At 33.8% G+C, this 24,067-nt stretch overlaps 1 long non-coding RNA gene and 1 pseudogene across 1 annotated transcript in view; one reads left to right on the top strand and one right to left on the bottom strand.

Annotated features, from left to right (window-relative positions):
* Nucleotides 1-24,067, top strand: part of LOC147018885 (uncharacterized) — a 90,118-nt gene that overhangs the window by 13,910 nt on the left and 52,141 nt on the right. Inside the window, exon 2 of the long non-coding RNA XR_015062573.1 lies at nucleotides 18,354-18,411. This is a non-coding gene — a long non-coding RNA (uncharacterized LOC147018885). The remainder of the gene's footprint in view (nucleotides 1-18,353; nucleotides 18,412-24,067) is intronic.
* LOC147018886 (uncharacterized) lies at nucleotides 20,056-21,301 on the bottom strand (annotated as a pseudogene).

Genomic DNA, 24,067 nt, shown 5'->3' with positions numbered 1-24,067 from the left:
GTTAATAGTTGAGATGTATAAACATGTAAATAGCCTAAATGTGTAAACAGCGTGGATGTGCAAACATGTAAGTAGCCGAGCCGTGTCAACAAGTAAATATGTAAATAGCCAAGATGTATAAACAATAAAAAAGTCAAGATGTGTAAACATGAAAATAGTCAAGATGTGTAAACAAGGAAGGAGCCAAAATGTGTAAACAAGTAAATATGTAAATAGTCGAGATGTGTAAACAAGTAAATATGTAAATAGTCGAGATGTGTAAACAAGTAAATATGTAAATAGTCGAGATGTGTAAACAAGTAAATATGTAAATAGTCGAGATGTGTAAACAAGTAAATATGTAAATAGCCAAGATGTATAAACAATAAAAAGTCAACATGTGTAAACATGTAAATAGTCAAGATGTGCAAACAAGGAAGGAGCCAAAATGTGTAAACAAGTAAACATGTAAATAGTCAAGATGTGTAAACAAGTAAATATGTAAATAGTTGATGTGTAAACATGTAAATATCCAAGATGTGGAAACAAGTAAATATGTAAATAGTTGATGTGTAAACATGTAAATATCCAAGATGTGGAAACAAGTTAATAGTTAAGATGTGTCAAGTAAGTCGCCAAGATGTGTTAACAAGTAAATATGCAAATAGTAGAGATGTATATACATGTGTAAACAAGTTTATAGTCAACATGAATAAACAAGTATATTGCCAAGATGTGTAATCATGTAAATAGTCAAGTGTAAACGAGTAAGAAGCCAAGACGTGTAAACAAGCAAATAGTCGAGATGTGTAAACATGTAAATATCCAAGATGTGTAAACAAGTTAAGAGTCAAGATGTATAAACATGACAATAGTCAAGATGTGTAAACGTGTAAATTGCCGAGACGTGTAAATTAGTTAATAGTTGAGATGTATAAACATGTAAATAGCCTAGATGTGTAAACATGTAAATCGCCAAGATGTGTAAACATGTAAATAGCCGAGACGTGTCAACAAGTTAGTAGCCAAGATGTGTTTACCTCTAAATAGTCGAGATGTGTAAAGTTAAAAGTCAAGATGTGTAAAGTAAGGAGCCAAGATGTGTAAATATGTAAATAGCCGAGACGTGTAAACATGTAAACAAGTATGGAGCCAAGATGTGTAAACAAGTTGAAAGTCAAGATGTATAAAAATGAAAATAGCCAAATGTGTAAACATGTAAATAGTCAAGATGTGCAAACAAGTAAGGAGCCAAAATGTGTAAATAGTCAAGATGTGTAAACAAGTAAATAGTCAAGATGGGTAAATAGCTGAGACGTGTAAACCAGTTAAGAGTTGAGATGTGTAAACATATAAATAGCCGAGACATGTAAACATGTAAATAGCCAAGATGTATAAACAATTAAATAGTCAAGATGTGTTAACAAGTAAGGAGCCTAAAGGTGTAAACAAGTAAATATGTCAATAGTCGGGATGTGTAAATATGTAAATATCCAAGATGTGTAAACAAGTAAGTAGTCAAGATGTGTAAACAAGTAAATATGTATAAAGATGTGTAAACAAGTAAATATGTATAAAGATGTGTAAACAAATTAATAGTCAAGATGTGTAAACGAGTTAAGAGTTGAGATGTGCAAACATGTAAAAACAAGTAACTTGGCAAGATGTGTAATCATGTAAACAAGTTAAGAGACAAGACGTATGAACATGTAAATAGCCAAGATGTGTAATCATGCAAATAGTCAAGAAGTGGAAACATGTAAATAGTCGAGATGTGTAAACAAGTAAGAAGCAGAGACGTGTAAACAAGTAAATTGTTGAGACGTGTAAGCATGTAAATATCCAAGATGTGTAAACAAGTTAAGAGTCAAGATGTATAAACATGTAAATAGTCGAGATGTGTAAACATGTAAAAATGTATAAAGATCTGTAAATAGCCGAGATGTGTAAACGAGTTTGGAGTTGAGATGTGTAAACAAGTAAATAGTCAAGATGTGTTAAGTGAGGAGCCAAAAGGTGTAAACAAGTAAATATGTAAATATCCAAGATGTGGAAACAAGTTAATCGTCAAGATGTGTAAACAAGTTAATAGTCAAGATGTATTTACATGTAAATAGTCAAGATGTGTAAACTAGTTAAGAGTTGAGTTGTGCAAACAAGTAAATAGTCGAGATGTATAAACATGCGTAAACATGTAAATAGTCAAGATGTGTAAACAAGTAAGAAGCAGAGACGTGTAAACATGTAAATAGTCAAGAAGTGTAAACAAGTAAGACGCAGAGACGTGTAAACATGTAAATAGTCAAGATGTGTAAACAAGTAAGAAGCAGAGACGTGTAAACATGTAAATAGCCTGGATGCGTAAACATGTAAGTAGCCGAGACGTGTCAACAAGTAAATATGTAAATAGCCAAGATGTATAAACAATAAAAAAGTCAAGATGTGAAGACATGAAAATAGTCAAGATGTGTAAACAAGTAAGGAGCTAAAATGTGTAAATATGTAAATAGTCAAGATGTGTAAACAAGTAAATATGTATATACATGTGGAAACAAGTTAATAGTCAAGATGTGTAATCATGTAAATTGTCAAGTGTAAACAAGTAAAGAGCCGAGATATGTAAACATGTAAATAGCCAAGATGTGTAAACATGTAAATAGTCGATGTGTAAACAAGTAAAAGCCGAAACGTGTAAACTAGTTAATAGTTGAGATGAATAAACATGTAAATAGCCTAGATGTGTAAACATGTAAATTGCCAAGATGTGGAAACATGTAAATAGCTGAGACGTGTCAACAAGTTCGTAGCCAAGATGTGTTAACCAGAAAATATGTAAATTGTCGAGCTGTCTAAACATGTGTAAACAAGTTCATAGCCAAGATGTAGAAACATGTAAATAGTCAAGATGTGTAAACAAGTAAGGAGCCGAGATGCATAAACATGTAAGGAGCCAAGATGTGTAAATATGTAAATAGTCAAGATGTGTAAATAGCCGAGACGTGTAAACATGTAAATAGCCAAGATGTATAATCAAGTAAATAGTTAAGATGTGTTAACAAGGAAGGAGCCAAAAGATGTAAATAGTTGAGATGTGGAAACATGTAAATATACAAGATGTGGAAACAAGTTAATAGTCAAGATGTGTAAACAAGTAAGTACTAAATATGTGTAAACAAGTTAATAGTCAAGATGTGTAAACTAGTTAAGAGTTGAGATGTGCAAACATGTAAATAGTCGAAATGTATAAACATGTAAATAGTCAAGATGTATAAACAAGTAAATTGCCAAGATGTGTAATCATGTAAATTGTCAAGAAGTGTAAACATGTAAATGGTCGAGATGTGTAAACATGTAAATCTCCAAGATGTGTAAACAAGTTAATAGTCAAGTTGTATAAACGTGTAAATAGTCGAGATGTGTAAACAAGTAAGAAGCTGAGATGTATAAACATGTAAATATGCAAGATGTGTAAACAAGTTAATAGCCGAGATGTGTAAACATGTAAATCGCCTAGATGTGTAAACATGTAAATCGCCTAGATGTGTAAACATGTAAATAGCCTAGATGTGTAAACATGTAAGTCGCCGAGACGTGTCATCAAGTAAAGATGTAAATTGCCAAGATGTATAAACAAGAAAAAAGTCAAGATGTGTAAACATGTAAATAGTCAAGATGTGTAAACAAGTGAGGAGCCAAAATGTGTAAACAAGTAAATATGTAAATAGTCGAGATGTGTAAATATGTAAATATCCAAGATGTGTAAACATGTAAATAGTCAAGATGTGTAAACAAGTGAGGAACCGAAAGGTGTAAACAAGTAAATATGTAAATAGTTGAGATGTGTCAACATGTAAATATCCAAGATGTGGAAACAAGTAAGTTGTCAAGATGTGTAAACAAGTTGATAGTCAAGATGTATTTACATGTAAATAGTCAAGATGTAAAAACAAGTAACTTGCCAAGATGTGTAATCATGTAAATAATCAAGTGTAAACAAGTGAAGAGACGAGACGTGTGAACATTTAAATAGCCAAGATTTGTAATCATGCAAATAGTCAAGAAGTGTAAACATCTAAATAGTCGAGATGTGTAAACAAGTAAGAAGCCGAGACGTGTAAACAAGTAAATAGTCGAGATGTGTAAACATGTAAATTTCGAAGATGTGTAAACAAGTTAATAGTCAAGTTGTATAAACATGTAAGAAGCTGAGATGTATAAACATGTAAATATCCAACATGTGTAAACAAGTTAATAGTCAAGATGTGTAATCATGCAAATAGTCAAGATGTGTAAACGAGTAAGGAGCTGAGATGTGTAAACATGTAAATATGTAAATAGTCAAGATGTATAAACAAGAAAATTGCCGAGATGTGTAATCATGTAAACAAGTAAAGAGCCGAGACGTGTAAACATGTCAATAGCCAAGATGTGTAAACATGTAAATAGCCGAGATGTGTAAACTAGTTAATAGTTGATATGTATAAACATGTAAATAGCCTAGATGTGTAAACATTTAAATCGCCGAGATGTGTTAACCAGTAAATATGTAAGTAGTCGAGATGTCTCAATATGTGTAAACAAGTTAATAGTCAAGATGTATAAACAAGTATATAGGCAAGATGTGTAATCATGTAAATCGTCGAGATGTATAAACAAGTAAATAGCCGAGACGTGTAAACAAGTAAGTAGCCAAGATGGATAAATATGACAAATAGTCGAGATGTATAAACATGTGTAAACAAGTTAATAGTCAAGATGTATAAACAAGTAAATAGCCAAGATGTGTAATCATTTAAATAGTCGAGAAGTGTAAACAAGTAAATAGGCAAAATGTGTAAAGAAGTAAATAGCTGAGACGTGTAAACATGTAAATCGACAAGATGTATAAACATGTAAGTAGCCAAGATGTGTTAACCAGTAAATATGTAAATAGTCGAGATGTATAAACATGTGTAAACAAGTTAATAGCCAAGATGTGTAAACAAGTAAGGATCCGAGATGTGTAAACATGTAAAGAGCCAAGATGTGTAAATGTGTAAACGTGTAAATAGCAGAGACGTGTAAACAAGTAAATAGTTGAGATATATGATCATGTGTAAACAAGTTAATAGTCAAGATGTATCAACAAGTAAATATCCAAGATGTGTAATCATGTAAATAGTCGAGAAGTATAAACAAGTAAATAGCCAAGATGTGTAAAGAAGTAAATAGCTGAGACGTGTAAACATGTAAATCGACAAGATGTATAAACATGTGAATAGTCAAGATGTGTAAACAAGTAAGTAGCCAAGATGTGTTAACCAGTAAATATGTAAATAGTCGAGATGTATAAACATGTGTAAACAAGTTAATAGCCAAGATGTGTAAACAAGTAAGGAGCCGAGATGTGTAAACATGTAAGGAGCCAAGATGTGTAAATGTGTAAACGTGTAAATAGCAGAGACGTGTAAACAAGTAAGGAGCCAAGATGTGTAAACAAGTAAATATGTAAATAGTCAAGGTGTATAAATATGAAAATAGCCAAGATGTGTAAACATGTTAATATGTATAAAGATGTGTAAACAAGTTAATAATCAAGATGTATTAACATGTAAGTATCCGAGACGTGTTAACAAGTAAACATGTAAATAGTCAAGATGTGTAAACAAGTAAATATGTAAATAGTTGAGATGTGTAAACATGTAAATAGTCAAGATGTGTTAACAAGTAAGGAGCCTAAAGGTGTAAACAAGTAAATATGTAAATAGTCAAGATGTGTAAACAAGTAAATATGTATATACATGTGGAAACAAGTTAATAGTCAAGATGTGTAATCATGTAAATTGTCAACTGTAAACAAGTAAAGAGCCGAGATGTGTAAACATGTAAATAGCCAAGATGTGTAAACATGTAAATAGTCGATGTGTAAACAAGTAAAAGCCGAAACGTGTAAACTAGTTAATAGTTGAGATGAATAAACATGTAAATAGCCTAGATGTGTAAACATGTAAATCGCCAAGATGTGGAAACATGTAAATAGCTGAGACGTGTCAACAAGTTAGTAGCCAAGATGTGTTAACCAGAAAATATGTAAATAGTCGAGCTGTCTAAACATGTGTAAACAAGTTCATAGCCAAGATGTAGAAACATGTAAATAGTCAAGATGTGTAAACAAGTAAGGAGCCGAGATGCATAAACATGTAAGGAGCCAAGATGTGTAAATATGTAAATAGTCAAGATGTGTAAATAGCCGAGACGTGTAAACATGTAAATAGCCAAGATGTTTAAACAAGTAAATAGTCAAGATGTGTTAACAAGGAAGGAGCCAAAAGATGTAAATAGTTGAGATGTGGAAACATGTAAATATACAAGATGTGGAAACAAGTTAATAGTCAAGATGTGTAAACAAGTAAGTACTAAATATGTGTAAACAAGTTAATAGTCAAGATGTGTAAACTAGTTAAGAGTTGAGATGTGCAAACATGTAAATAGTCGAAATGTATAAACATGTAAATAGTCAAGATGTATAAACAAGTAAATTGCCAAGATGTGTAATCATGTAAATTGTCAAGAAGTGTAAACATGTAAATGGTCGAGATGTGTAAACATGTAAATCTCCAAGATGTGTAAACAAGTTAATAGTCAAGTTGTATAAACGTGTAAATAGTCGAGATGTGTAAACAAGTAAGAAGCTGAGATGTATAAACATGTAAATATGCAAGATGTGTAAACAAGTTAATAGCCGAGATGTGTAAACATGTAAATCGCCTAGATGTGTAAACATGTAAATCGCCTAGATGTGTGAACATGTAAATAGCCTAGATGTGTAAACATGTAAGTCGCCGAGACGTGTCATCAAGTAAAGATGTAAATTGCCAAGATGTATAAACAAGAAAAAAGTCAAGATGTGTAAACATGTAAATAGTCAAGATGTGTAAACAAGTGAGGAGCCAAAATGTGTAAACAAGTAAATATGTAAATAGTCGAGATGTGTAAATATGTAAATATCCAAGATGTGTAAACATGTAAATAGTCAAGATGTGTAAACAAGTGAGGAGCCGAAAGGTGTAAACAAGTAAATATGTAAATAGTTGAGATGTGTCAACATGTAAATATCCAAGATGTGGAAACAAGTAAGTTGTCAAGATGTGTAAACAAGTTAATAGTCAAGATGTATTTACATGTAAATAGTCAAGATGTAAAAACAAGTAACTTGCCAAGATGTGTAATCATGTAAATGATCAAGTGTAAACAAGTAAAGAGACGAGACGTGTGAACATTTAAATAGCCAAGATTTGTAATCATGCAAATAGTCAAGAAGTGTAAACATCTAAATAGTCGAGATGTGTAAACAAGTAAGAAGCCGAGACGTGTAAACAAGTAAATAGTCGAGATGTGTAAACATGTAAATAGTCAAGATGTGTAAACGAGTAAGGAGCTGAGATGTGTAAACATGTAAATATGTAAATAGTCAAGATGTATAAACAAGTAAATTGCCGAGATGTGTAATCATGTAAACAAGTAAAGAGCCGAGACGTGTAAACATGTCAATAGCCAAGATGTGTAAACATGTAAATAGCCGAGATGTGTAAACTAGTTAATAGTTGATATGTATAAACATGTAAATAGCCTAGATGTGTAAACATTTAAATCGCCGAGATGTGTTAACCAGTAAATATGTAAATAGTCGAGATGTCTCAATATGTGTAAACAAGTTAATAGTCAAGATGTATAAACAAGTATATAGGCAAGATGTGTAATCATGTAAATCGTCGAGATGTATAAACAAGTAAATAGCCGAGACGTGTAAACAAGTAAGTAGCCAAGATGGATAAATATGACAAATAGTCGAGATGTATAAACATGTGTAAACAAGTTAATAGTCAAGATGTATAAACAAGTAAATAGCCAAGATGTGTAATCATTTAAATAGTCGAGAAGTGTAAACAAGTAAATAGGCAAAATGTGTAAAGAAGTAAATAGCTGAGACGTGTAAACATGTAAATCGACAAGATGTATAAACATGTAAGTAGCCAAGATGTGTTAACCAGTAAATATGTAAATAGTCGAGATGTATAAACATGTGTAAACAAGTTAATAGCCAAGATGTGTAAACAAGTAAGGATCCGAGATGTGTAAACATGTAAAGAGCCAAGATGTGTAAATGTGTAAACGTGTAAATAGCAGAGACGTGTAAACAAGTAAGGAGCCAAGATGTGTAAACAAGTAAATAGTTGAGATATATAATCATGTGTAAACAAGTTAATAGTCAAGATGTATCAACAAGTAAATATCCAAGATGTGTAATCATGTAAATAGTCGAGAAGTATAAACAAGTAAATAGCCAAGATGTGTAAAGAAGTAAATAGCTGAGACGTGTAAACATGTAAATCGACAAGATGTATAAACATGTGAATAGTCAAGATGTGTAAACAAGTAAGTAGCCAAGATGTGTTAACCAGTAAATATGTAAATAGTCGAGATGTATAAACATGTGTAAACAAGTTAATAGCCAAGATGTGTAAACAAGTAAGGAGCCGAGATGTGTAAACATGTAAGGAGCCAAGATGTGTAAATGTGTAAACGTGTAAATAGCAGAGACGTGTAAACAAGTAAGGAGCCAAGATGTGTAAACAAGTAAATATGTAAAGAGTCAAGGTGTATAAATATGAAAATAGCCAAGATGTGTAAACATGTTAATATGTATAAAGATGTGTAAACAAGTTAATAATCAAGATGTATTAACATGTAAGTATCCGAGACGTGTTAACAAGTAAACATGTAAATAGTCAAGATGTGTAAACAAGTAAATATGTAAATAGTTGAGATGTGTAAACATGTAAATAGTCAAGATGTGTTAACAAGTAAGGAGCCTAAAGGTGTAAACAAGTAAATATGTAAATAGTTGAGATGTGTAAGAATGTAAATATCCAAGATGTGAAATCATGCAAATAGTCAAGATGTGTAAATAGCCGAGATGTGTAAACTAGTTAATAGTTGAGATGTGTAAACATGTAAATCGCTAAGACGTGAAAACATGTAAATAGCCAAGATGTATAAACAAGTAAATAGTCAAGATGTGTTAAGTAAGGAGCCAAAAGGTGTAAACAAGTAAATTGTTGAGATGTATAAACATGTAAATAGACAAGATGTATAAACAAGTAAATTGCCAAGATGTGTATTCATGTAAAGAGTCAAGTGTAAACAAGTAAATAGCCAAGATGTGTAATCATGCAAATAGTCAAGAAGTGTAAACATGTAAATAGTCGAGATGTGTATCAAGTAAGAAGCCGAGACGTGTAAACAAGTAAATATGTAAATAGTCGAGATGTATAAACATATAAATCGTCAAGATGTGGAAACAAGTCAGGAGCCAAGATGTGTAAACAATAAATATGTAAATGGTCGAGATGTGTAAACAAGTTAATAGCCAAGATGTGTAATCATGCAAATAGTCAAGATGTGTAAATTGCCAAGACGTGTAAACTAGTTAATAGTTGAGATGTATAAACATGCAAATAGCCTAGTTGTGTAAACATGTAAATAGCCTGGATGTGTAAACATGTAAGTAGCCGAGACGTGTCAACAAGTAAATATGTAAATAGCCAAGATGTATAAACAATAAAAAAGTCAAGATGTGTAAACATGTAAATAGTCAAGATGTATAAACAAGTAAGGAGCCAAAATGTGTAAACAAGTAAATATGTAAATAGTCGAGATGTATAAACATGTAAATAGTCAAGATGTGTAAACAAGTAAATATGTAAATAGTTGATGTGTAAACATGTAAATATCCAAGATGTGGAAAAAAGTTAATTGTTAAGATGTGTAAACAAGTAACGAGCCGAGATGTGTAAACATGAAAGGAGCCAAGATGTGTAAATATGTAAATAGTCGATGTGTAAATAGCAGAGATGTGTAAAGATGTAAACAAGTAAGAAGCCAAGATGTGTAAACAAGTAAATATGTAAATAGTCAAGATGTGTAAACAAGTTGATAGTCAAGATGTATAAACAAGCCTGGTGTTGGCTTAGTGGTTAGGGTGGCGGCTTGGGATCCGAGGGTCCTGATTTCAAACCCCGTTGGCTGCTGAATTCATACCAGGGGGTTGATTCGGCCTGTCATCCATCTGAGGTCGGCGAAGTGAGTACCAGTGTACTGGTCCCGGTGTATGCCCCGGTTAGAATAGGTATACCATATCCCTGTGTGTCGTAAGAGGCGACCAGGGTTGGCGTCAGGAAGGGCATCCGGCCATAAAACATTGCCTCAAGAAAAAGCCTAACCCCTGTACATCAGGGGAAAATGGCTGTAAAAACGGTCATTTTTTTATAATCAAGATGTATAAATATGAAAATAGCCAAGATATGTGAATATGTATAAAGATGTGTAAACAAGTTAATAGTCAAGATGTATTAACATGTAAATAGCAGAGACGTGTAAACATGTAAGTAGCCGAGACGTGTTAACAAGTAAATATGTAAATAGTCGAAATGTGTAAACATGTAAATAGTTGAGATGTGTAAACATGTAAATATCCAAGATGTGGAAACAAGTTAATAGTCAAGATGTATTTACATGTAAATAGTCAAGATGTGTAAACCAGTTAAGAGTTGAGATGTGCAAACGTGTAAACAAGTAAAGAGACGAGACGTGTAAACATGTAAATAGCCAAGATGTGTAATCATGCAAATAGTCAAGAAGTGTAAACATGTAAATAGTCGAGATGTGTAAACAAGTAAGAAGCCGAGACGTGTTAACAAGTAAATGGTCGAGATGTGTAAACATGTAAATATCGAAGATGTGTAAACAAGTTAATAGTCAAGTTGTATAAACATGGAAAGAGTTGAGATGTGTAAACAAGTAAGAAGCTGAGATGTTTAAACATGTAGATATCCAAGATGTGTAAACAAGTTAATAGTCAAGATGTGTAATCATGCAAATAGTCAAGATGTGGAAATTGCCGAGACGTGTAAACTAGTTAATAGTTGAGATGTATAAACATGTAATTAGCCTCGATGTGGAAACATGTAAATAGCCTCGATGTGTAAATATGTAAATAGCCTCTGTGTAAATATGTAAGTAGCCGAGACATGTCAACAAGTAAACATGGAAATAGCCAAGATGTATCAACAAGTAAACAGTCAAGATGTGTAAACATGTAAATAGTCAAGATGTGTAAAAAAAAGTCAGGAGCCAAAATGTGTAAACAAGTAAATATGTAAATAGTCGAGATGTGTAAACATGTAAATATCCAAGATGTGGAAACAAGTTAATAGCCAAGATGTGTAATCATGCAAATAGTCAAGATGTGTAAATAGCCGAGACGTGTAAACTCGTTAGTAGTTGAGATGTATAAACATGTAAATAGCCTGGATGTGTAATCATGTAAATAGCATGGATGTGTAAACATGTAAGTAGTCAAGATGTGTAAACAAGTAAGGAGCCAAGATGTGTTAACAAGTAAATAGTCAAGATGTGTAAACAAGTTGATAGTCAAGATGTATAAATATGCAAATATCCAAGATGTGTAAACATGTAAATATGTATAAAGATGTGTAAACAAGTTAACAGTCAAGATGTATTAACATGTAAATAGCCGAGACGTGTAAACATTTAAGTAGCCGAGACATGTCAACAAGTAAATATGTAAATAGCCAAGATGTATTAACAATAAAAAAAGTCAAGATGTGTAAACAGGTAAATAGTCAAGATGTGTCAACAAGTAAATTGCCTAGATGTGTAATCATGTAAACAAGTAAAAAGCCGAGACGTGTATTCATGCAAATAGTCAAGAAGTGTAAACATGTAAATAGTCGAGATGTGTAAACAAGTAAACAGTCAAGATGTGTAAACATGTAAATAGTCAAGATGTGTAAAAAATGTCAGGAGCCAAAATGTGTAAACAAGTAAATATGTAAATAGTCGAGATGTGTAAACATGTAAATATCCAAGATGTGGAAACATGTTAATAGTCAAGATATATAAATATGTAAATAGTTAAGACGTGTAAACATGTAAATAGTCAAGATGTGTAAACAAGTAAGGAGCCAAAATGTGTAAACAAGTAAATATTTAAATAGTCGAGATGTGTAAACATGTAAATATCCAAGATGTGGAAACAAGTTAATAGTCAAGATGTGTAAACAAGTCAGTCGTCAAGATGTGTAAATAAGTAAATATGTATAAAGATGTGTAAACAAGTTAATAGTCAAGATGTATTTACATGTAAATAGTAAAGATGTGTAAACTAGTTAAGATGTGCAAACATGTAAATAGTCAACATGTGAAAACAAGTAAATAGTTAAGAAGTGTAAACATGTAAATAGTCGAAATGTGTAAACAAGTAAGAAGCCGAGACGTGTAAACAAGTAAATAGTCGAGATGTGTAAACAAGTTAATAGTCAAGATGTATAAACATGTAAATAGACAAGATGTGTAAACAAGTTAATAGCCAAGATGTGTAATCATGCAAATAGTCAAGATGTGTAAATAGCTGAGACGTGTAAACTCGTTAGTAGTTGAGATGTATAAACATGTAAATAGCCTGGATGTGTAATCATGTAAATAGCATGGATGTGTAAACATGTAAGTAGTCAAGATATGTAAACAAGTAAGGAGCCAAGATGTGTTAACAAGTAAATATGTAAATAGTCAAGATGTGTAAACAAGTTGATAGTCAAAATGTATAAATATGAAAATATCCAAGATGTGGAAACATGTAAATATGTATAAAGATGTGTAAACAAGTTAACAGTCAAGATGTATTAACATGTAAATAGCCGAGACGTGTAAACATGTAAGTAGCCGAGACGTGTCAACAAGTAAATATGTAAATAGCCAAGATGTATAAACAATTTAAAAAAAGTCAAGATGTGTAAACAGGTAAATAGTCAAGATGTATCAACAAGTAAATTGCCTAGATGTGTAATCATGTAAACAAGTAAAGAGCCGAGACGTGTATTCATGCAAATAGTCAAGAAGTGTAAACGTGTAAATAGTCAAGATGTATAAACAAGTTAATAGCCAAGATGTGTAATCATGCAAATAGTCAAGATGTGTAAATAGCCGAGACGTGTAAACTAGTTAATAGTTGAGATGTATAAACATGTAAATAGCCTAAATGTGTAAACAGCGTGGATGTGCAAACATGTAAGTAGCCGAGACGTGTCAACAAGTAAATATGTAAATAGCCAAGATGTATAAACAATAAAAAAGTCAAGATGTGTAAACATGTAAATAGTCAAGATGTGTAAACAAGGAAGGAGCCAAAATGTGTAAACAAGTAAATATGTAAATAGTCGAGATGTGTAAACAAGTAAATATGTAAATAGTCGAGATGTGTAAACAAGTAAATATCCAAGATGTAGAAACAAGTTAATAGTTAAGATGTGTCAAGTGCGCTATTTTAACACCACACCAATTTATGAACACCAGATCAAAAAAAAGAAAGATGCATTTTTTGTGTTATATATATATATATATATATATATATATATATATATATATATATATATATATATATATATATATATATATATATATATATATATATATATATATATATATATATTCATGCCAAGATGTGTCAACAAGTAAATATGCAAATAGTCGAGATGTATATACATGTGTAAACAAGTTTATAGTCAAGATGAATAAACAAGTATATTGCCAAGATGTGTAATCATGTAAATAGTCAAGTGTAAACGAGAAAGAAGCCAAGACGTGTAAACAGGTAAATAGTCGAGATGTGTAAACATGTAAATATCCAAGATGTGTAAACAAGTTAAGAGTCAAGATGTATAAACATGTAAATAGTCAAGATGTGTAAACATGTAAATTGCCGAGACGTGTAAATTAGTTAATAGTTGAGATGTATAAACATGTAAATAGCCTAGATGTTTAAACATATAAATCGCCAAGATGTGTAAACATGTAAATTGCCGAGACGTGTAAATTAGTTAATAGTTGAGATGTATAAACATGTAAATAGCCTAGATGTTTAAACATATAAATCGCCAAGATGTGTAAACATGTAAATAGCAGAGACGTGTCAACAAGTTAGTAGCCAAGATGTGTTTAACATTAAATATGTAAATAGTCGAGATGTATAAACATGTGTAAAGTTAATAGTCAAGATGTGTAAAGTAAGGAGCCAAGATGTGTAAATATGTAAATAGCCGAGACGTGTAAACATGTAAACAAGTAAGGAGCCAAGATGTGTAAACAAGTAAATGTGTAAACAAGTTGAAAGTCAAGATGTATAAAAATGTAAATACCCAAGATGTGTAATCATGCAAATAGTCAAGAAGTGTAAACATGTAAATAGTCGAGGTGTGTAAACATGAAAGAATCCGAGACATGTAAATAAGTAAATAGACGAGATGTGTAAAGTTTATAGCCAAGATGTGTAATCATGCAAATAGTCAAGATGTGTAAACTAGTTAATAGTTGAGTTGTATAAACATGTGAATAGCCTGGATGTGTAAACATGTAAGTAGCCGAGACGTGTCAACAAGTAAACATGTAAATTGTCAAGATGTCTAAACATGAAAATAGTCAAGATGTGTAAACAAGTAAGGAGCCAAAATGTGTAAACAAGTAAATATGTAAATAGTCAAGATGTATAAACATGTAAATATCCAAGATGTGTAAACAAGTTGATAGTCAAGATGTATAAATATGTAAATAGTCAAGATGTGTCGTCAAGATGTGTAAACAAGTAACGATGTGTAAACAAGTAAATAGTCAAGATGTGTAAACGTGTAAACTAGTTAAGAGTTGAGATGTGTAAACATGTAAATAGCCAAGATGTGTAAACATGTAAATCGTCAAGACGTGTAAGTAGCCGAGACTTGTAAACATGTAAATAGCCAAGATTTATAAACAAGTAAATAGTCAAGATGTGTTGACAAATCAGGAGCCAAAAGCTGGAAACGAGTAAATATGAAATAGTCGAGATGTGTAAACAAGTTGATATGTAAATAGTTGAGATGTGTAAATATCCAAGATGTGTCAACAAGTAAATAGTCCAGATGTGTAAACTAAATGTGTAAATAGTCGAGCTGAAAAGACATGTAAATATCCAAGATGTGTGAACAAGTAAAATAGTCGAGATGTATAAACATGTAAACATTTAAATAGTCAAGATGTGTAAACAAGTAAATAGTCGAGATGTATAAACATGTAAATCTCCAAGATGTGTAAACAAGTAAATAGTCGAGATGTAGAAACATGTAAATAGTCAAGATGTATAAACATGTAAATAGTCGAGATGTAGAAACATGTAAATAGTCGAGATGTAGAAATATGTAAATAGTCAAGATGTATAAACATGTAAATAGTCAATATGTATAAACAAGTAAATATGTAAATAGTTGAGATGTATAAACATATAAATATCCAAGATGTGTAAATAGCCGAGTCGTGTAAAGTAGTTAATAGTTGAGATGTATGAACATATAAATAGTCGAGATGTAGAAACATGTAAATAGTTGAGATGTAGAAACATGTAAATAGTTGAGATGTAGAAACATGTAAATAGTCAAGATGTATAAACAAGTAAATATGTAAATAGTCGAGATGTATAAACATATAAATATCCAAGATGTGTAAATAGCCGAGTCGTGTAAAGTAGTTAATCGTTGAGATGTATGAACATGTAAATAGTCGAGATGTAGAAACATGTAAATAGTCAAGATGTATAAACAAGTAAATATGTAAATAGTCGAGATGTATAAACATATAAATATCCAAGATGTGTAAATCGCCGAGTCGTGTAAAGTTGTTAATAGTTGAGATGTATGAACATGTAAATCTCCAAGATGTGTAAACAAGTTAATAGCCAAGATGTGTCATCATGCAAATAGTCAAGATGTGTAAATAGCTGAGACGTGTAAACTCGTTCATAGTTGAGATGTATAAACATGTAAATAGCCTAGATGTGTAAACATGTAAATTGCCAAGACGTGCAAACATGTAAGTAGCCGAGACGTGTAAACATGTAAATAGCCAAGATGTGTAAACATGTAAATAGCCAAGATGTGTAAACAATAAGGAGCCAAAATGTGTAAATATGTAAATAGTCAAGATGTGTAAACATGTAAATAGTCAAGGTGTGTAAACATGTAAATATCCAAGATGTTTGAACATGTAAATAGCCTAGACGTGTAAACATATAAATATTCGAGACGTATAAACAAGTAAATAGTGAAGACGTGTAAACAAGTAAGTAGCCAAGATGTGTAAACAAGTAAATTTGTAAATGGTCGAGATGTATATACATGTAAATAGTCAAGATGTGTAAACAAGTAAATATGTAAATGGTCAAGATGTGTAAACATGTAAGTAGCCAAGATGTGTAAACATGTAAATATGCAAATAGTCAAGATGTGTAAACAAGTAAATAGTCGAGATGTAGAAACATGTAAATAGCCAAGTTGTGTCAAGATGTGTCAAAAAAAGTCAAGAGTCAAGATGTATAAACATGTAAATAGTCAAGATGTATAAACAAGTAAATATGTTAATAGTCGATGTCTAAACATGTAAATAGTCGATGTGTAAACATGTAAATAGCCGAGATGTGTAAACATGTAAATAGCTGAGACGTGTCAACATATAAATAGTCGAGACATATAAACAAGTAAATAGTCAAGATGTGTAAACAAGTGAATTTGTAAATTGTCGAGATTTATAAACATGTAAATAGCTAAGATGTGAAAACGTGAAAATAATTGAGATGTGTAAATAGTCAAGATGTATAAGCATGTAAATAGTAAAGATGTGTAAACAAGTAAATAGCCAAGATGTATAAACATGTAGAGTCGAGATGTATGAAGATGTAAATATCCAAGATGTCTATCCATGTAAATGGTCGGGATGTATAAACAAGTAATATGTAAATAGTCGAGATGTGTAAACAATTTCATCGTCAAGGCGTGTAAACATGTAAATCGCTGAGACGTGTAAACGTGTAAATCGCTGAGACGTGTAAACATGTAAATATCCAAGATGTGTAAATATGTAAATAGTCGGGATGTATAAACATGTAAATGAACAAGTAAATAGTCGAGATGTATCAACATGTTTATAGCAGAGATGTATAAACATGTAAATAGCCGAGATGTATAAACATGTAAATAGCCGAGATGTATAAACATGTAGAGTCGAGATGTATGAAGATGTAAATATCCAAGATGTCTAAACATGTAAATGGTCGAGATGTATAAACAAGTAATATGTAAATAGTCGAGATGTGTAAACAATTTCATCGTCAAGGCGTGTAAACATGTAAATCGCTGAGATGTGTAAACATGTAAATAGTTGAGATGTATAAACATGTAAATATCCAAGATGTGTAAATATGTAAATAGTCGGGATGTATAAACATGTAAATGAACAAGTAAATAGTCGAGATGTATCAACATGTTTATAGCCGAGATGTATAAACATGTAAATAGCCGTAATGTATAAACATGTAAATAGCCAAGATGTGTAAACCTGAAAATGGTTAAGATGTGTAAACTAAATATGTAAATAGTTGAGATGTATAAACATGTTAATAGCCAAGATGTGTAAACATGTAAATAGCCAAGACGTGTAAACATGTAAATAGCCAAGATGTGTAAACAAGTAAATAGTCAAGATGTATAAACTTGTAAATATTCAAGATGTGTAAACAGCCAAGACGTGTAAACAAGTAAGTTGGCAAGATGTGTATACAATTAAGTATGTAAATAGTTGAGATGTATAAACAAGTTCATTGTCAACATATATAAATATGTAAATAGTCAAGATGTGTAAACATGTAAATAATTAAGATGTGTAATTTGAAGAAATAGTCGAGATGTATCAACATGTAATCGTCAAGATGTGTAAATATGTAAATAATCATGATGTGTCAATGGTCGAGATGTATAAATATGCAAATAATGTTGATGTATAAACATGTAACTTGTTAAGATGTGTAAATATGTAAATAATCAAGATTTGTAAATAGTTCAGATGTTTAAACATATAAATTGCCAAGATGGGTGAATATGTGAATCGCCAAGATGTTTCAACATGTAAATATCCAAGATGTATAAACATGTTCAGAGTCAAGATGTATAAACATGTAAGACGTCAACATGTGTAAATCTGTAAATAATCGAGATGTGTAAATCTGTAAATAATCGAGATGTGTAAATCTGTAAATCGTCAAGATGTGTAAAAAGTCAAGATGTGTAAACGTGAAAGTAGTCAAGACATATTACATGTAAGTGGTTTAAAACATGTAAGTCGTCAAGATGTATGGATATGTTAGTAACAAGATGTGTGGACATGTAAGTTGTTCAGACCTTTGAAGTAATTTCTGGATTTATTTAATTTTGACATAGAAAATTTTTTTCTTCTTTCAGGAAAATATGAGCAGTGAGTGGGTGACTTGTGGAGGGTACCATGCAGGTGGCTGTGAATGTGAGTTATTTGGTCAGGGTGATTTTCACTGCAATACTGACACATTCTTTACATGGCGATTGCATGTTTTCAATTTGCCATTCGTGGCAGCAATTTGAACGCCTTTCACATTTTGCAGATCGATCTGTTTCTGGCTGTCCATATGCTCTCCCCTCCAAGATTGTCATCTGTGTGTTGATCGCTTTGTTTTAACTTTCCTGTACATGGAAAGGCAAAGAGACTGAAACAATTCTTGTTATTTCTCTATTCTAGCAGCTTGGCAAAACAAAAGCAAAATATGGAATGTCAAGTTGTTTGTAATATGATGGAGAACTACAAAATGTGTTTACAAGGTTTTTGGAGGACGTACCTGAAGGTGACAACTTGCTTTCAGACATTTATTTATTTATATGCAGCCTCTGGCTGGTTGGCTGCATCATTTTCTGGGGGTGCAGTTGTGCCACTGCTACAATGCACCTGTTACTAGCAAGCTAGTACTGCTTTTGCTGACCTCAGAAAATCGATGACAGGCTGAGTCAACCCACCTGGTGGTACTTCAATGGTAGGGCTGGAACTCAAGACCCGAAGATCTTCAGCTGGACCCTTTAACTGTTAAGCCAAAGCATCAAGCAAGGAAGCAGCACGTACGGCCGTGGTTGGGTTTGTTGCGTCTGATACGATTCGGTCGTAGTTGGGTTTGAACCACCGACCTCTTAAACTCAGAGTGGACGCTCTAACCAATATGCCTTTGAGTCTGGTCAATGAAAGATCGAAATGACAGGAGGAAGCCTGAAGTTCTCTTCAGATGACTTGGGCGCACTGCACAAGTTTTAAATGGTAGCATTTTCGCGATTGAGAGTCGAGCACATCATGTGGACTGGCACCATGTGGAGGCCAAACCAATCAGGGTGGACACATCAGCCTCACCTGGCAGGTCATGAGTGAGCAAGTGGGGTATGTGTTTTTGTTTTTTTTAATTCTGCGACAAGCTGTTTCCAGAAACACAAAATCCAGGTCTCGTATCACTGCTTTCAATCCACAATATCAGGGATGGTTGGTTTTTACCTTTACTACTTGGCTATCATCATCTTACGATATAAAACACAGTGTAACTGTATTTCTTTGTCCCTCTTCATATGTATGATTTAAGAAGGGTTTTAAAGGCAAATCTTTTAAAACGAATGTGTGTTCACTCCGGTCTATTTTTTCAAGGTAAAAAAAAATTGAAAAACATTTTCTCTGAAGACAGTAATTAAGTCTCTTCCATTGGAATTGTTGAGGGTAGCTTGTAAAACTGAGCCTCAAGGGCAGTGCACAGAAACCTTTAAAAAAATAAAAATAGCAATAAATACAAGGTGCAGGAAAGTGAAATTCACTGCATATGGTGTTCCATACACGCAGAGAAAAGCGAGTGTTCATTTACATCTGTAGCATGTCCAATTAATAAAGACGACATAAGCACACCTGACGCTAGGCCGAGGCTTCAGATTTTGGCATGCTCACGCTGCTGTACCATCAAAACGTAAACTGTGAGAGATGGCTGATTGTAATAAGTTGCAAGTGTGTAGAGTTGTCAAACTGTGATATTTATTGTCATATATCGTATTACATAAACGTATGCATGTCACAACACTATGCATATTACAACTATGTCTATGTCTATCACTAGTTGGAGAGCTTTTCTTACCTCCTGAGGCATCCCAAAGCTTTTTCTTTGTCACTTACATTGAGGACATGAGCTTTCAATAGAATGTTCGCTAAAGTAGTACTTGCAGCATTACTACTAAGTAAAGGTGCATCTTCACAGGATAACAGCTCAGCAAAATTAAATCAGCAACGCATTTTAGTCTTGTCATACAAATTATAGGCATTATGTACAAAAAAGACGGTTTACATAGTCGGCACACTCAATCCACCTCTATTCAAATTATCTAGAAACTCAGATGACACCTCGTTACCATCTTCATCATCAATGATATCCTCCATACTAGTGCTATCGCCATATTTATGAACAAGGTGTCCGGCCAAATAAACTACTTTATGCTTAAGGGCATCGTCAGACCCCAAGAGATCCTGAGTGTCTTGAGGAGTAATCTCGTCAATGAGTTCACTTCGCTCATCTGGATTTATGGAAGTTGTAGAGTTGTTGTCGCAATCAATCACACGAGAACTAGATTCGGGCATAATGTCATGCTTAATGAGTGTTTGCAAATTTACAGTTTGAGCTGCAGCCATAATGTCAACTATGTCAATGTAGAAGTTTTCACCGCTTCTTTGCCTGGCTTGGCCGAAAAACTTTTCCAAGGCTTTATCTGCAAATACAGCAGGAAGAACGTAGTCAGTCTTTCTCTGCCAGAAGCAATTTGGCAGCATCCACATTATTACGTGTGGACACGGTGAAAGCTTCAGCAGTTTGCTGAGTTCGCTTCAGCTTATGACCACCACCTCCTTGCAATGCGCAGGTCGATATAATTTGGCAGGCCTTCTGCAGCCGAGTGAACCTTGTACAGTCTGCTGTCCAAGGCTGTCTGGATTCGTCGCGCAGATGGATAGCTGAGAAAGAGTCTTTCACGTTCATTATCTCGAACCACTCACTCATTATCTGGGTGAGGATGATTGTGGCTTAGCTGATGCCCAGTGAATCCTTGAAGGTCTTTAAAGCAGCGACAGTCTTGTCATTGAACACTTGGCATACCAATGGTACGCTCTGGCGTTGAAGGAACTTCGGGAAAATTGCAGTGTGCGTCAGCTTGGTTAAGCGAATAGGAGTAGCCCGGTCGATCTCATAAACCTTCTGAATATCACTCCAGTAAGCTTTGTACTCATTACCATCTACGACAAATGAGTGTCTTGCCATCAACAGTAATCCAGTTGTTGCAAACGTTTTTGAAGATGTGCATGTAGTCGTACACAGAGATCATAGATTGCTCTTGAATTGACAGCACTTGACAACTTCCTGGTCCTCCAAGTTTTGAATAAACACTATGGTTGGTATTGTAATTGTCACGTATCAAAAATCACAGTGCCGCCAGCACCAACTCCAGCTGATGCAGCTTCGAGAAGGAGTTCCTTCAGCTGATCGGCAGTTAGTTTTTTGCAGGGCAAAATGCGTAGAATATAGCGTGGACCACTGAAATGGCAGGCAACTTCAACAACCATAGCATGTGAAGCAAGCATTTCATGTTCATCACCCGCTGCTGCATTTTGAGCATATCCTACAACATGCTCTCCAGAAAATCGCAATGTCTCGACCAGCTTTACCTCATCAAACATTAAATTGACCAAACGCTGCTGTGGTTTAAGCTGCTCAAACAAGGTTTTGAGGTTGGAGACCTGCTGACTACTAGCAAGGATCTGTTTTACCTTTTTTGTTGATGGTAGAATGATGAAGCCGGATCGACGAATCATTTTGTATGCACTGGGTGATATGTTGTGAAGCTGCATTGCGAAAATCATAGTATCAGTATCAAATCGGCGAAGATCAAGAGGTTTGAACATAAGATGCAGCTGTGACAGAAGGAAGGTGAAATGAGGAAGCTCGTGTTCCTCAATCATCCAACACAGCTGGCTAATTACAAGCTGAAGAATTTCCTTGCTTGTGCATTCATAGATGTTTATCTGGTCAGTTATAGGTCTAATCTGGGACCATTTTGAGAGCAGGCTGTTCTTTTGCCATCAACCTCAATGCCATCTTTCTCATCTCTATTGAAGAATAGAAATCCAAAAGGTGAGAGAAGTGCTTGACAGTTTGTCCAGTCGCGTGAGTTCTTGATCGGTAAAGGTTTTCCTGGTCTTTTATGACGTTAAAGCCAGGAAAATAGGAGCTGATTTTCGCACAGAAGTGGTCGAAATCTTGGATATTGTCTGCAGCCTCATCAGCTGCCTGCATCTTTTTAGCTCTTGATTCTGACGTAGAAGATGATGTGGGGCTGAGGTCACTTGCTTCAAAGTTAATTTTGGTACTCCAGGAAATATTGATGGGGGTTCTTTGGGTCGTTTGCCACCTCGAACTGACACCCAATCACAATTGAAATGTGTCTCACAAATATATATATCTCCTTTTAGCACCTCAAGCTTTCTTTCTCATTTGCCATTGTCAATATCCATCTCTCCCTCTCCTCAGGATCTTTTGGGAAGGATATGACTTTTACATAAGGCGTCCCATCATAGTTTCCTCTACAACCAAAGCAGCTGCAACGACGTGGCATATTGTCACCAAAGCAGGAAACAACACTGATCCTGTGAGATCATGAGCTGGACAGTTTCTGAAAGAGAAACAGCAAAACATACATTAGTTAACGATGTTTTGTTTTAAACTTTACAAAAGTTTTCCTCTACGAGTTAGACACAAAAACGGGCAAAAAATACCAAAATTCAGTAACTTGACCTTGAAATATGACCTTTTGACCTTGAAGATGACGTCAGGTGGTGTTGAAAATGACTCTATTGAACTCGCCGTCCTCAAAAACCCCTATATGGATCCCAAGATTGTGTCTAGCTCTTCTCGAAGTCATTTTAGCCTCTGACTCAAGTTAATCCTTCAGACTCGAGTTACAAACCCCGAGATCGTGACGTTCCAGTCCTTCTCTATAGGAGTCTATGCCCAGAAGATAAAGAAAATATGGTAACATTTGTACATGTAGTGTTTTAAAATAATGCTTTTTCTTACTACAAAACATCATATCTTCCAGTCTCCTCGAATATTTCGAATAACATCATTCCAACCCGTCATTGTTGTTTATGGGCTTTTATACTAGTACCTGCATATTTCTCACATTTTAAATAATTCACCATTATAAATGAGGATATACCTGTGCATAGTTTGGACAGATCACATTCAAAAACTGCAGAGATTGCAAAATGGTGAAAAGTACACTGAAGATTTGTTCTGTGACAAATGGGTTAAAAGTCTGACAAGACCACAGAGTAGCCTTGAAGTGGGACATTTTCCAAGCATTGATATACCCAAAGAGGAGGATACAGAGTGATATGAGGACCGTAAATAATCTAGTGAGGAGTTGGTAGAGGAGGTGATAACAGATTGGAAAGGGAGGGGTGGAAAGTGGGGATAGCTGAGATTCACAATTGTTTCATACAAAACAGGCTGTGAGACAAACATTGTTACCTTCTCAGTACTCTTTTTGCACATACCTGATTCCCCCACCCACTAGGATTCATCTCGTCCGTTTTCCCTTTGCTATCTCATCAAACCTTTCTCTCCTGTGAGTAAGGTTCTTCCTTTCCTGTCTCTCACTTCTTTCCCTCTTCCCCTCATTTTTCCTCGAGGGTCATATGTTATCCTCAAAAATGTGTCTTGCATACTCACAGATGAATGCCATTCCGTGGTTGAAACGTCAGACCTCTGAGCCTTTTCTCCAGTTGTACCTCTGTGGGTTTCACTATTTTATGATTAGTGTACAGTTTATTTCACTACGTTACATCCATTATTGATATTGCTTAATTGCTTCCTATTCCACAAGCTCTTCACAATATTTTTTTCTGCATTTGCTCATGGTTCGCTTTTTTTAAATTTTAATCATTAAACTACACCAACCCCCTTCCCCCCTCTCCTTATCATCATTACAAATGTCAGTCTGGAAAATGAGTAGCAAGGAGAGAGCCAAGTATGAAGATCAACACTGAGTCGGAGCTGATCGTCCAGCCGGAGACCGTAGGC

Source organism: Eptatretus burgeri, chromosome 10 (genome assembly GCF_056783735.1).
Source record: "Eptatretus burgeri isolate ZD-2024b chromosome 10, Ebu_testis_v1, whole genome shotgun sequence".
In the NCBI taxonomy this organism is placed as follows: domain Eukaryota; kingdom Metazoa; phylum Chordata; class Myxini; order Myxiniformes; family Myxinidae; genus Eptatretus; species Eptatretus burgeri.
This window is presented reverse-complemented; position numbering and strand designations above follow the sequence as displayed.